The sequence below is a fragment of the Centropristis striata genome, chromosome 6 (assembly GCF_030273125.1).
Source record: "Centropristis striata isolate RG_2023a ecotype Rhode Island chromosome 6, C.striata_1.0, whole genome shotgun sequence".
Classification (NCBI taxonomy): domain Eukaryota; kingdom Metazoa; phylum Chordata; class Actinopteri; order Perciformes; family Serranidae; genus Centropristis; species Centropristis striata.
This window is the reverse complement of record NC_081522.1, coordinates 6,997,393-7,011,135: the sequence shown is the minus strand read 5'-3', so window position 1 is coordinate 7,011,135 and position 13,743 is coordinate 6,997,393. Positions and strand designations below refer to the sequence as shown.

The window sequence follows — 13,743 nt, the reverse complement described above, 5'->3', positions numbered from 1 at the left end:
ACACCTGGTAGAGCACGTACCATAGAGGCTGTTAGAGGTTTTTTTTTTTTTGCAGAACAGATGAGAGGAGAATAAAATACTTTTAACTATTTATTAAGGCAATAATGAAAGAGTGAGCATGTACATGGGCCTTCTCTGTTCAGAAATCACAGGCTGCTAAGCTGTTAGCTGTAACCACCTCCCAGAAAAGGATACCTATTCTTACTTTTACAGAGTTTTATAATGTGAATGTGTGACTATCTGATTGGTAAAAACTGTTGGGGCAGCACCATGATTAGACTCGGCCCGCCCATTTTGTTGGCACGCAGGCTAGTCCTAGCATCTTGGTGCTTCAGCTTCCGGCTCGTTAAGAAGAGCCGCCGTTAGCGGCAGTTAGCTCTGTAGCAGTACAGTGTGTATGTGCTGCTGCTGCAGGAGAAACAGCGATCTGTTTGTTTACAACAAGCACCAGACACTCTGTGCGCAGTTAGCGAGTACCGTTAATTCACGATCACTATGTTTATGATCAGCGGAGACACTGTGCGTAATAATTAGCCATGCTGCTTTGTTTATGATCATTTGCTGTGCACAGTTAACGACGGCGAAAACCATACGTCACCTCCAGAGTCTCTAAATCGCTCTGGGGGCTAACTTGTTGTGGAGACACGCAGAGTGAGCGGACATTTGAGAGGGTGTGGCATGAGACTTTCCCGGTGGTAGTAGAAACACGGCTATACGGTCCGTGCGTGCGCTCTCCCACATTTCCACCGGGCGCGGAGTGGCTCCGCCGCGGGTTTGCTCCGTCCTCTGCCCGGCATCAGTTCCCACCAGGCACGTAACGGCAGCGTAGCGAGCCAGCCGTATACACGCGAGATAACGACAACACGCGATAATCCTGACCATACGGAAGACCGCGAGATCCCGTGATAAACTGTGCAAAAAATTATTTGGTGCCCTCTGGATGTTTGCTCTCATTTAGCTCTCAAAGTGCACAAAATAGATTCATTTTACCTAAAAATGTAAAAATTTTCTCCCGGGGGGGAATGCCCTAGATGGTTTGGTTCGATACTTTTAATTGTCAGTACCATATCATTAATGACTTTGATCTGGATCTCCTTTTAACTGAATGCTAGTATTTCATCATACATGATGCATCAGAGCTCCCCCCCCCATGCATAAAAAAAATTCAGGCACAGGAATTTTTTCTGCTTCAAGCCCTGTGTATCTGTCAAGTGTTTGTCAGTGCCTGTCTCCACCTGGGCTCATGACCTTGAATTGTAGCACCAACAGTGCTACAGTGTTTCATCTGCCTGCTCTCAAAATGTGGTTATGTGCAAAGTGTTATCAGTATGTACTTTCTGTTGATACTCCTAATTTCTGTGTGCTGTGCCTGGCATATAAATTGTGTGGTTAATGCTATGCTAAATACATTTCTAACCAGCATTTTACTAAAGGTCATGGTGCAGATTATTGCTAATTTTATTAATCTCTAACAAGGCCATGTCCTTGTAAGTGGGAGCCCTTTCCCACATGTCTTCCCCATCAGTCTTTCTCACTGTCAATAAAGACTTAAAATGGCAAAAACACTGATGCCATTGCGAGCATTGATGAGGCTATGCTATAGCAAACATGGCAAGAAATCGAGAACCGTCTCGATGTGCTTCATGCAACTGTAAATGAGGCAAAAAAACTTCAATGTCTTCTCCTCATTTGTAATTAATTTCCAAATATTTGACTGTTCATTTGCTTTTGTAATATTTTTTTTAAATTAGCAAATATATACACCCTGTATACTTAAAAATGTTTACCTTATTGTAGAAACACAGAGACTTTAATGCCAACCAGAAAGTGTGTAGCATAACAAACCCATTTGAAATCTTACCAACAAACGCTCGTAATGAGTAAAGCCTATAGATCAAGTGAAACCAGTTGGTAATAGTATGAACAGAAAGAGATGCAAACTGTGAAGCAACAACACCATCTGGCCATACTTCTGTTTGTATTGTTTATGACTGATCATGTATTTTCTATGATTCTGCTCTGAAATTCAGTATATTCAAAGGGCATTTTGGTGGTGAAACATGAAATTAACATGTAATAATAATATTTCTAACAATTATCGAATCAATTTGGATATTTTTTTTATGTGGTTATCATCTTGGAAACAAAAAGAGAAATACTTGTATAATATGGAGAAATAGTAAAGCTTCTCCCACTGATTGTTGTGTTTGGTCCGTCAGCTTGTTTCTGTCATTGAGTCTGAAAAGTAATCACACGTTAATTGCACAGCCTTTAATTAAAAGCTGAAAAAGCTTCTCAGGAGAATCCCATTGAGTGAGACAGTCTGAGTTCTGCCAAATCATCTAGATCAATTACAAATTAGCATCCTAAAATGTGCCGACTTTAGAGTCAACACGCTGAACTCACAGGAAGGTGCCAGAGGTAAGCTCGATTCCCATTTTCTTGGAAAACCTTATTCTTTCATTTGGATGCTGAGCAAGTTACAATTCAGGTTTATTTATTATTTATTAGCGCCCTTTTGACAAACAAGTCCTGTTGTATTTTGGTGAAAAGTTGCCAAATATGGTACAACTGTGTCCTTGGTTTTGACCTGGCCTGGAGCTTTTTTCATCTGTCGCTATCCCCTCTCTGCTGTGAAGGACTGAATAGAAAGCAAGCACTGAAAAAAAAACATCCTAACAGCATCATGAATGTCAAAGGAAATGGGTTATGCCTCGTGGTGAGGTCGGGATATGTGTCAATGCCCATTTTATACAGTCTGTGGTCAATGCTTTGGATAAAGAAACCACATATTCTAGAGTATATGGAAGCAATTTAAATGATATTCTGCTATAGAACTTTCACCTGTATCTTATTGCACTGTTATAGGCTGCTAAATGCATCAGGAAATAATATATGATGTGATTTATTGTGAAGCATTTCAGTACTGCATTTGAATATGTGATACAACACCTCTTATAGCAAACATGGATTAAATTAAAATCAATATTTTAATGTTAAATTTAAAATCAGATATACGCAAACAGCATTCGTAATGACCCAAATCTGCCATTCTGTGTAAACCGGACTGGCAGGGAAGAGCTTAACAGGAAATCAGTCAGCATCCCATAAAGCTTTGCATCAGATTGTGAAAAAGCAATTTAACCAGAAGAAGATGAATTGTTTGGTATCACACACAAGTGTGTCTGAGTGAGGGACTTCTTTAAATGTCAATATAAGCCAGAGCACAGGAGGAGGCCAAGTTCCCTGGTATACTGATAAGAGAGCAGAGGCCTGTGCAGACATTCAGCTTTAATATCCGACGTCAAAGAGAAGCAAGAACAGGAGATTGGCTGTTGTGTCGATTGGGACGTCAGCTCCTGTTTGAACGCTTCCTCCAAATAGCAACTAGACTCTTGATTATAGATAGACTGCTAGGAAATGAAGAAAGTGGTTTCCGCACAATCTGGATTTCAGTCAAACACGGGTCCATGCTGCAACAACAGTGTTGAAGTCATCGAGTGCGATAAATGGCCTCCTACAGAGACAGATTGCAAACTGTTAAATTTAGAGCACATCACCGCCCATTCCCTGCCTCCCTGTAGGACAGCCAAGATGATCACCCAAGTGTGTTGTAATGTCTGATCACCTCAATTCTCAATAGAAGCAATTATCACTTTGTGACTGCAGGAAACTTTTAGAGAAAAGAATCATGGATGTATTATAAGACCTGGATACCAGATCCAAAGATTTTTTTTATGGAGTAAGATAGCTATCAAAAGATGTGTGCATGATTCTAACCATTCGTATTCGTAATGTTAGACATTTGTATGTCACTCACAGCTTTTAGATTCATACTCACATAAAAACAATCCTAACCCAAACAATTTCTCAGACTCACGTATATGAAAGCAAAATTTTGTGTACAACTATTTTATTGACATACAAATGTTTAACATTACGAATACAAATGGTTGGAATCATGCACACATCTTTCTGACAGCTATCTTACTCCATACCATTTGAGTCCAATGGGAATGGTCACCTGTTGCATACACTAAAAAGGTTTTCTGGTGTCTGGGTTGACTTCCTCACTATGCAACACACTAAATATGCGCACTAGTGTTGCCCCACTCTCCCCACCTGCAAGTTTCCACTTTGCCTATAGACATGTTAAAGCTATAAAACCTTCATGAATAAAAAAACACCGTATTTAAAAGTGACATAATTGAGCTTTTTTGCAGTTCGAGGTGTCCTAACAGTTTAACAGATGTCTCTTTTGCTATTGTGGTCTATGGGGAAAAGGCTTTCCAAGCTTCAGGGGGATTTTTTAACTCCAATACCACGACTGGCCACTGGGAAAAATTGGCTAAGGAGTGGCACCATAGACTGTATATAAATAATGGACGTAGTCACCGTCATGTCACCCATTGGTTTGTGGCCTGCCCGCTGGAAGCATCAAGTTGAGCGTTACACTCGTAGCCATCTTGCATCGCCATCTTGTTTCCGATACGGGGAGCAGACCATATCTGGACTGTGGAGGAGCGAGAGGGATCTGATCACTGACTACAGTTCAATTCAATTCAATTCAATTCAATTCAATTCAATTCAATTCAATTCAATTTCAATAGACTACAGCCTCTCTACACCTCAACCTGACTGAGAGAAGTGCTGCTAATTCATGTTAGCATTAACTTGAGCATTAACTGGGATGTTAGTTTTCGCTAGCAACAAACAAAAACAAAATGTTTGTTACTTACCTCAGAAAAATGAACAGCGACTCCTTGGAGTGTCTGTTAGTCCAACCAAACGCTGAACAAGACATTTTTACTGAGCAAAACGTTCAAATAAACTGTCATAAAGTGAAAATACAGTGTGAAAGGGTCAAAGTTATGAGACCAAATCGGTAAACGTCCTTTTTTCTATCTATATAATGTTATATATAACTTTATTGACACGTTGCCGTGGATACGTATTGCTCTGCTCCTCTCCTGATGACGGCTCGCCTTGTTAGCTAGCTGTCAATCAAAGGTAGCCACGCCCCAAATCATACGATTCTTTATCATCTATTTTCTATTTTTCATCTATTTTCTTCTAAATGGGGCCATTATAAGAACTATTAACATCATGGTCGTGAAGAAGATGTTTTACTCTCGATTGAGGCCATAGTGTTGTCCTAAAAAAATTATCTGAGGGTAATAAATCAAGTGAGAAGTTTTCTTATTTTGCACTGAAATGAATGGACAGCCAACCTTAGCACCCCCTGCTGGAATTTTCAGTAGAATGCAGATTAAGGCACTTCCTGGTTTGCCTCCATGCTCAGACACCTGAGTGGCACCCTATCCAGTTCTTATTATACATCCATGGTCCCAATGTACCTTCTAGTGGGCTATCAGGGTGAGGACTGATACAACTTCTTCTTGTTGCACTGGTTGTTGTTTTTGATGTCTAACAAAAGTTTTGCAGCTAACTGCCTGACTTCCTGAAAAACAAGCAAGAGAATCAAAATTGAAAGTTTAAGTTATTTGCTAATTGTTTTTAGACCCTAAGATGATATATTAGTTGATTGTTTTTAACATGAACATGTAAGGATATTTTAAATGTAATTTTTTTTAAAAATAGTTTGGGACATTTTATAGTTGAGAAAATAAAGTTACTACCTGAATGTATCAGGACACTGTTTTTAAATGACCACAACAATATCTTATATACTGCAATTTCTTGTTATCTATTAGACAATATATACACAAATCTGGATATATATGCAATAAGATATCATTGACCAATTTATCAGACTGGCCTTGCTTGGAATTATGTAATCCTGTTTCATACTAAGGAGAGAAATAAACCCCAAAAATAACACTTTCTGTATTCTCACTTCCGCCTTTGCACAGCGGTTTGTTTTTCAGCTGTTATCGATATAATTCTCACATTTCTTCAGATGTTTTGAAATCAAAAGATAAAAAAGTAAGTTCAAGCCCGAGGTTTAATTCCTAGGACTTTCTGGTGAACCACAAGCTTATCCAAGGGGCAATTCACTGATCTGAAACCATCCTGAACAATGTCCATGCTCTGTTCTCTGAACCTCCCTCCTGTTTGTTTTGGCTGCTGTCCACACAGCCATCTGAGCCACCAGCTCATTGACTAAGACCGAGGCTGCCTACCTCAGCCTGTGGCCTGGGTTGGTTGCCTTCCATCCATGCTGACATACAGCTCTAAAGCAAGCTCCTAAGGGTGGATGAATAATGGACGAGTGCAGTCCGGTGTTTTTTTTTTTCATCTCCCCATCCAGTGTGCATGGAGCTGTTGTCTCTCTTTATGTCTCTCACATCAAGAGCCACTGTTTCCAAAGATGTGTTGAGGCAGAGCAGAAATGGTTGTTGAAATGAAATTCGATTAGGAGTTAGTGTTAAAGCAATAAAACAGCTTTGATTACGAGGGACAGTGTGTATTTAGGACAATCCCGATGCCGTTTTTTCAAGAATTCCACAGGCAATGAGTCTGGCTTCAACTAGATGGAAAATTCTGCTGTTGTGGAAGCAGAAAATGTGCCGATTGCAGTTGCTAAGAAACTGCTGAGGTGTCGGTGTCGGACAGTGATAATTATACTACTGGAATGTGATCAATTGTGAATAATTTAACCAGCATGTGATGGAGAGACAAGAGCATGGGGAATGTTGCATCCCCCTTATGTGACAGAACCAAAGTAAACACAGTGATGAGGAGTTTGCTAATGGAGCCCCTTTGGAAGACCTCGGGCGCAGCCAAATGAAAGATAGCCTTGCCAGCGAGCGTGATATAAATAAGTGCTATAATGATTTTGGCTGGAGGAATCCTCAGATGGAGAAAATGACAGAGCCTACATCAGGATTCAGCGGGAAACGCAGCAGACATTGTAACAGCTTGTTACCACAATGAATATAACAGCTGTCACAACTTGCCAAGTGGGAACTGAATGACTGCTCCATTTTGTTAAGCAAAATTTGAATTGCCTGTCTCCTTCAATATACACATTCTTACACTCACTCTCCTTTGTTTGGCAGTTTCTACAGATTTACATTACTTGGCACTGTATTAATGCTCAGCACAGAAAAGTGTAGGTTGGCTTATTACTGTAGAACTATGCCAGCTGTTACTTTGCACTCACACCGTTAAAAACAGTTTAAGGAAGTCAAGTCACCTACTTAGAAGCAGATAAATGCCACTCAGTAAATTAATCTCTGTGCATCTTAAATTGTCTGCACCGCAGTTATTGGATTACCAACAATGCAACGTGCAAACTAAAAACCTCAGGGGCCCTGAAAGCACCAGATTTGCTGTGTTTTAAGGGATTTGTCCTTAATTGATTGTGAAATTGTTTGGGAAAAATACACCACAAAAGCACAATATCAATTGAGGTAATAAGGGCCTCATTATTCAGGTCTTGTTATAAGGGCCCTGAAAAGTCTTCAAAAGAGCTTCAATGTCAGTTTTATCACTGTTGCATTAAATATGCATTACTAAATAAGGGTATAAACATCCTGAGATATTATTAATTTAGAGTTTTACACTAAAAACATCAGGACGGTGTGCGTGTGATTTGATTGACAGTTACCAAATAACTGTCATCAGAGAATGATTCAGATATGGGGTAGTCACAATTTCAATTCTGAACAGAAAATCGATTGAAATAAGCTTTCAATTTAATTCAGCCATATCAAAAGGAGGATTAGCAAAATTGAAAATGTGACCATATTATGGCCTTAGTGTAGAACATTCCAGAAAAATATGGCAATTATATCACACTTGATGCCATGTAGCTGATCTTTTAATGATTAATTTGAAAATGTGAATGACAATGTTCAGAGCATTACATCAATGATTTGTTGATCAAGAATAGATAGTGGCTTGACTTGACTAGGTTTTCTTCACCATCCAGTCCAACCACAGAAGGTGATCCACATGCACTTAAATCCACATAAAACAAAGAATTCTAAGTTACACACGAGGCTTCGAGATGGTAAAAAAAAAAAAAACGAGCTTCTGACTGTAATTAGCACACTGCCTTGTGATTACAGGTTGCTTTGACTTGAAGCCTCCCTGTGCTCAACATACCACCTACTGTGCAAAAGGTGAATTACACCACATGAGCACACATATTTTATACACACTCATGTTCATAAACACACAAAAATGGTTCCTACAGATATTACTATCAACTGTCAACATCAATTAAAAGTAGTGTGAAGAGCACAGGCAGGGGTTGGGGGGGATACAGAAATAATGTGAATTATACAAAATTGTGATAACTGGCAGAAAATATTGTGCATCATTCACAGTAAGAAGCCGGTTGAGAAAGTAGGTTTCTATTATGTAATTATTTAGCTGATGTTGCACTTACTTGTGTGTTATGTGCTAAATAATTTTGTGTTCAAACTACTTTACAGCCAACCTAGGGCCAGTTACTATTCAAGTGCAGGATTAACACAGAGAGTGAGAGGAACATGAGGGTTAACAGGGGCCCAGCAATCAATTTTTGCCCTTGGGCCCCCTAGCAGGTTAATCTGACCATGCAGCCAGTCACTATATTTGCAGCTTATTAATGTAACATCACTGGCAGCACAGCTGGCAGCACTTCAAAGTTCCACATGGTTTCCACTCAGTTTAAAGGTGGTAAAAGCTGCATATATTATCTACTAACTACCATCATGTGTGGCATGTTAGCACTTTTGTTTTTCTACAGGGTGTATTTGAGAAAGATATGTTATGACAGGAAATATTCTTTCAGACCGTTTTATATACCGACTGCCTACACAATGCAGGCTCCTATACGTCAGGATCAGATCGCTGCAATTATTAATGTATGTTAACCCAGTAGTTCTCAACCTTTTTGAGTCGCGACCCCCAATTTAACAAGCATGTTGTCCCCGACCCTCGCTCACTGAACAGAATCTCACACGCACAGTTCATATCACCCAAAAAAAGGAAACAAAATGACCAAAAAGACACAAAATTACCAAAAAAGACACAAAATTGCCCAAAAAAGAAACAAAATCACCAAAAAAAGACACAAAATGACTAAAAAAGACACAAATTGACCACAATTGGGGTCCCGACCCCAAGGTTGAGAATAGCTGTGTTAACCCATAAGATCCCACGGTGACACGGGTGTCACAAACATTTTAAATGTTCTAGAAATGTTCATGTATGTTTTCTTAAGTACATAAGTGTGTTTTGCAGTGTTTTGCAGTTACAGTAGGTTGTTGAGAAGCCCTCCAATGAAGCAGTTTTATTTATATTTATTTATTATTGATTTATTATCATTTTGTTACTTAAAAACAAATCTGAAATGGAATTTGTTGTCTAACATCACTATTCTGGTCACAATAATGATATATGTTATGGAGATTAAAACAAAAAGGCAAATGGTTATTTGTTTTATGTATAATTGATTTATTATTATTTTGTTACTTAAAAAAAAGGAAAAATTGTGTCTCTGTAAGCAGAAAATGTGTCTAGTTTCATTTCAAATGTTTCAAATGTGTCTAGTTTTCATGTCTAGATTCATTTAAAAATAAGAAATATCATAAACATAAATACCATAACAGCCCAATGTAACGTATATATGTCACATCACAGATCTTTGACATTTAGGGGTAGTATTTTTTAAAACATCATAAATGTGTTCTATGTGGTCCACTTGGTCTGTGGTATATCCCCCATAATGTTCCATTACTGGGTCTGGGTTATTATGGGTTAATGTGTGTTGCATTTTAATATCTTGGTATAGTGTACTCAGGCTCAGCTTGGTGCTATGGTAGTAATACAGTTGAACTTCCATTTTAGTTTAACCCATAAGAACCCAGACCCAGTAATCCTAAAAGGAAAATTATGGGGGATATACCACAGACCAAGTGGACCACATTGAACACATTTATGATTTAAAAAAAAAATTAAAAAATACTACCCCTAAATGTCAAAGATCTGTGATGTGACATATGTCTCACATTGGGCATTTATGGTATTTATGTTTATGATATTTCTTATTTTAAAATAAAACTAGACACATTTTCTGCTTACAGAGACACAAATTTGCCTTTTTGTTTGCATCTCCATAACATATATCATAATTGTAACTTTAATTTGTTCTGGAAATATGGTCAGAACAGGTTAAATGTAATACAGGACACCCTATTAACAGATTTGAATTGTTAAATGGGTTTTAACGTAGCCTAGTAACAAATATAAGCTTTTTGAAATTAGCTACTTTTTCACACTTCTGTTTCCAGTCACAGCCACATTTTGGAGAAGTCTTGTTTAGGGATTCAGTGAGTTAAAGTGAAGCATAAAGCTGAATATGGGAGATTCCAGAAGATTTAAAGGGTTTGTTACACGGGTGTCACCGTGGGTTCTTATGGGTTAATTAACTAGAACTGGCAAAATGTGTAATACATAAGATATTTTCTTGTGTTTAAGTAGGCAAAATTCACCCCTAAACACCTGTACTGTAGTTATGTGAAGTCATACCATAAATACAGCCAATAGCACAACTCCGGTGCCAAGTCAAATGATTGTTGGCACCCATGTAGTGTGTGGTTCAGCTGTGAACACGCTGCTCTTAGTCACAGCAGACGGGCCTTACAGGCTGCATCTACTTCACTGATGTGACACAACATGCAGTGGCCTACAGGTCTCTCTCCCTTGGTGCCAATCATTTTATTTTTTCTCATCATCTCCTCTGAAAACTGCCCGGAAAATGCGATTTTTACTTGCAAAGGAATTACTTCAAAAGGACGATCCTTTCAGATATGCATGAAAAGCAAACCAATGATCGCCCACAACGTGCTGTTTTCCCACATCAATTTCTCATCCACGCCTCATTTTTCCTGCTATTTATTTTAAAATTACAACACCTGTGGCTGCTTCTTTATTTTGTTGGCGTACGGATATCTTTTTTTTTTCTATCAAGTTTCATTGTTCACTGATTGGATTGAGGTGCTTGGCGAACCTGCTGATTTCACCTTCAGGAAATGACAGCATCTGAAAATTATTCTGTGAATTTTCACTGTTTGGAAATGTCATGGATAACACGTGGAATAGATTTGTGAACTGTGCTGCAAGACAAATAGCTTTTTAAAAGAATAATTAATTCACTCCAGTTTTTCTGACATGGATTTGATATCTAATGCCTGTCACATTTAGCTCCTATTTTTTATTTATCTAATTTTTTATTGGCAACCAGGGGATTTACAGAATCATTAAAATATTATATATAATATATCCATATATTATTTGTATACATTGTCAAATGCCAATTATATAATTGATATTGATAATGATAAATTAATTTCTTACCATTATAAGGTTTAGGCACCGAATTCATGTAAAATCACTGTGAAGAGCATGAAAACTAACCAAATTACATTTCCTATATCTAACAGTTGTAGTTGATCCCCAGTGAACTTATATAACAACTTTTATCTTCACTCTTTTTGGGTGTTGTTTATTTATTATCTGCTGTAGCTTTTCCAACTTTCTGAATACATATATGGTTTTTATAATGGTCAAAAATTACATGAATTTAAAAAAAATAGAAAAACACAATATTTCCTTATGAGAGGACCCTCAAACCCCCCACCGAATACGCTGAAAATGTAAAAATAAGAATAATAATTTTCAAAGTAAATAAAAAATCAGAAATAGCTATATTAAAAAGTTATTTGGCAATAATGTCATTCAATATGCATGAAATACATAGTTTTATTTCATGTAATGTTTTGCCTTTGGGGCGTATTGTATTCAGTTCATCTTCACCAGATCACCAGGTCAGTTTGTCTTGTATTATGCTTACATTTTATATTTTTATTGAACTTGATTTACTTGATATTTTTCCTAGTCATCCATCATGATAAAGGAGCCCTAGACACAAGAAAACTCAGCAAAGACAGTAATTCCAGCTCAGTTAGAAATATTTTGACCTCTTAATGACAAGATAAAAAAAACAAAAAAACAACGTCACTTCATTAAGACCTACATCTGAAAATAAGTTGTAATTACTCAGATATATTCTGGGGTAGGGGGCATTTGTTGTGGTTGGTCATAGCAGTTATTCAATCAAAACAAGACTGAGGCGTTTCTTCAGGACACATTATCTCCACTGTTTCCTCTATGAGTGATGCTTTGGCCTGTGATAGATGATGATGGAAATAATGTGTCCTCTGTTGGACAGGAAGCTTTTTCCGACAAATGCACGCACACGCACACACACACACACACACACACACACACACAAAGCCCAGGCCCAGGCCTGTGGGCAGGACTCTTCTGTCTGCAGTAATGATGTCGCATATTCAGAGGTTAAAGGTCAGCCTCCGTCCTTTCGTCTCTCAGCTGGAGGAGCTGGAGGATATGTCATGGTCAGGGCTGCACATTGAGCAGACAATCACAAGCTCAGCGCAGCTTTTCTGGGCTTTGATGTAACCTTACTTCACTTCGGACCCAAATTCATTTTATCGAAAAACAAAAAAATACATGTGTCTATTCATTTTAGTATTTTATCTGTTTTGTTACAACAAGCCATATATTCGGAGTTTGCAGACAGCTCTGCTCCCAGGAGAGTAAATATGTGTGGACATGCCTAAGATAAAGCTTAAAGCATGATCAGTAAGGTGTGACTCTCTCAAGAGGGCTGTGAATTTCCCCTTTGGCCATTTTTCCTCAGCAATACCCAGCTTATAGAAGCGTCTATTTTTATTTTCCAAAAAACTCTCAAAGCAGCTTAATAGGAATGGCCTCCTGGTGCCCCGTGGTAATAGATGTTCTCGCAAATGCTCTTTGAATTTCACAGTTCAGGTTTAAAAACTTTCAGCAGGTGTGACTGTGAAGAGATTATTGCATTTTGAAACAGATTTTGAGCCTTTACACCAATAGGAAAGCTTTTGTCTGTAATTGAGCTGGACTGAATTTTAAATCGGATGTACAAGTGTCACATGCACTACTGGTCAAAAGTTTTAGAACACACCAACTTTTCCAGAATTTCATTGAAAATTATGCAGTTTAATGTCTCAGTGTACTCTGAAATTAATTTGTAACATTTAAAATTCTTTATTGAGCATGATTGTGTTTTAAAAGTAAAAAAAAGATTCAAAATCACATTTTATGTTGGACTAAAGGACCAAAAAAAGACACAAAATGACCAAAAAAAGACACAAAATGACTAAAAAAGACACCAAAAGAAACAAAATGACTTACAAAGACATGAAAAGAATTAAAAAATGGACAAAATAGCCCAAGACTCCATAGAGTTAAGTTGTTAACCCATTTCTTGTTCCCTGAAAAAGGCCTACTTGTATAATTCTGAAATGTACATTATTTTTCAGTTTTGGTTAAGCTTACCTTTTTTTATTTACCTCTGGCAGTTCACCACTTACCTTTGTACCCTTTCAAGCTGTTCATTTGACTTGAACTGCTTGAATTTCAATAAAAAACTGGAAAAATTGGGGTGTTCTAAAACTTTTGACCGGTAGTGTATAAAAGGAAGTTTCTGTTATATCAACATGGTAAAAGTTTTACTCTTGACCCTCCCAAATGAAAATCGTTAAAGATTCTGTCTTGTCGTTATATTTTAAAAAAGGAACTTATTTTAGACTAAAATGTCAGCTGGAACCTTCTAAATCAAAGGTCAGTATTTAAAACCGATGCACGGCGCAGTGACTCAGTGCTCTGACCTTGTAATGGTATGTTATCTGTGACAGCAAATGATAAGCATGTAGCAAAGAGAGCTGA

General features: G+C 37.8%; 1 long non-coding RNA gene across 1 annotated transcript in view; it reads left to right on the top strand.

The window, feature by feature from the left end:
• Window positions 1-13,743, top strand: part of LOC131973893 (uncharacterized) — a 32,275-nt gene that overhangs the window by 17,496 nt on the left and 1,036 nt on the right. The window lies entirely within an intron of this gene.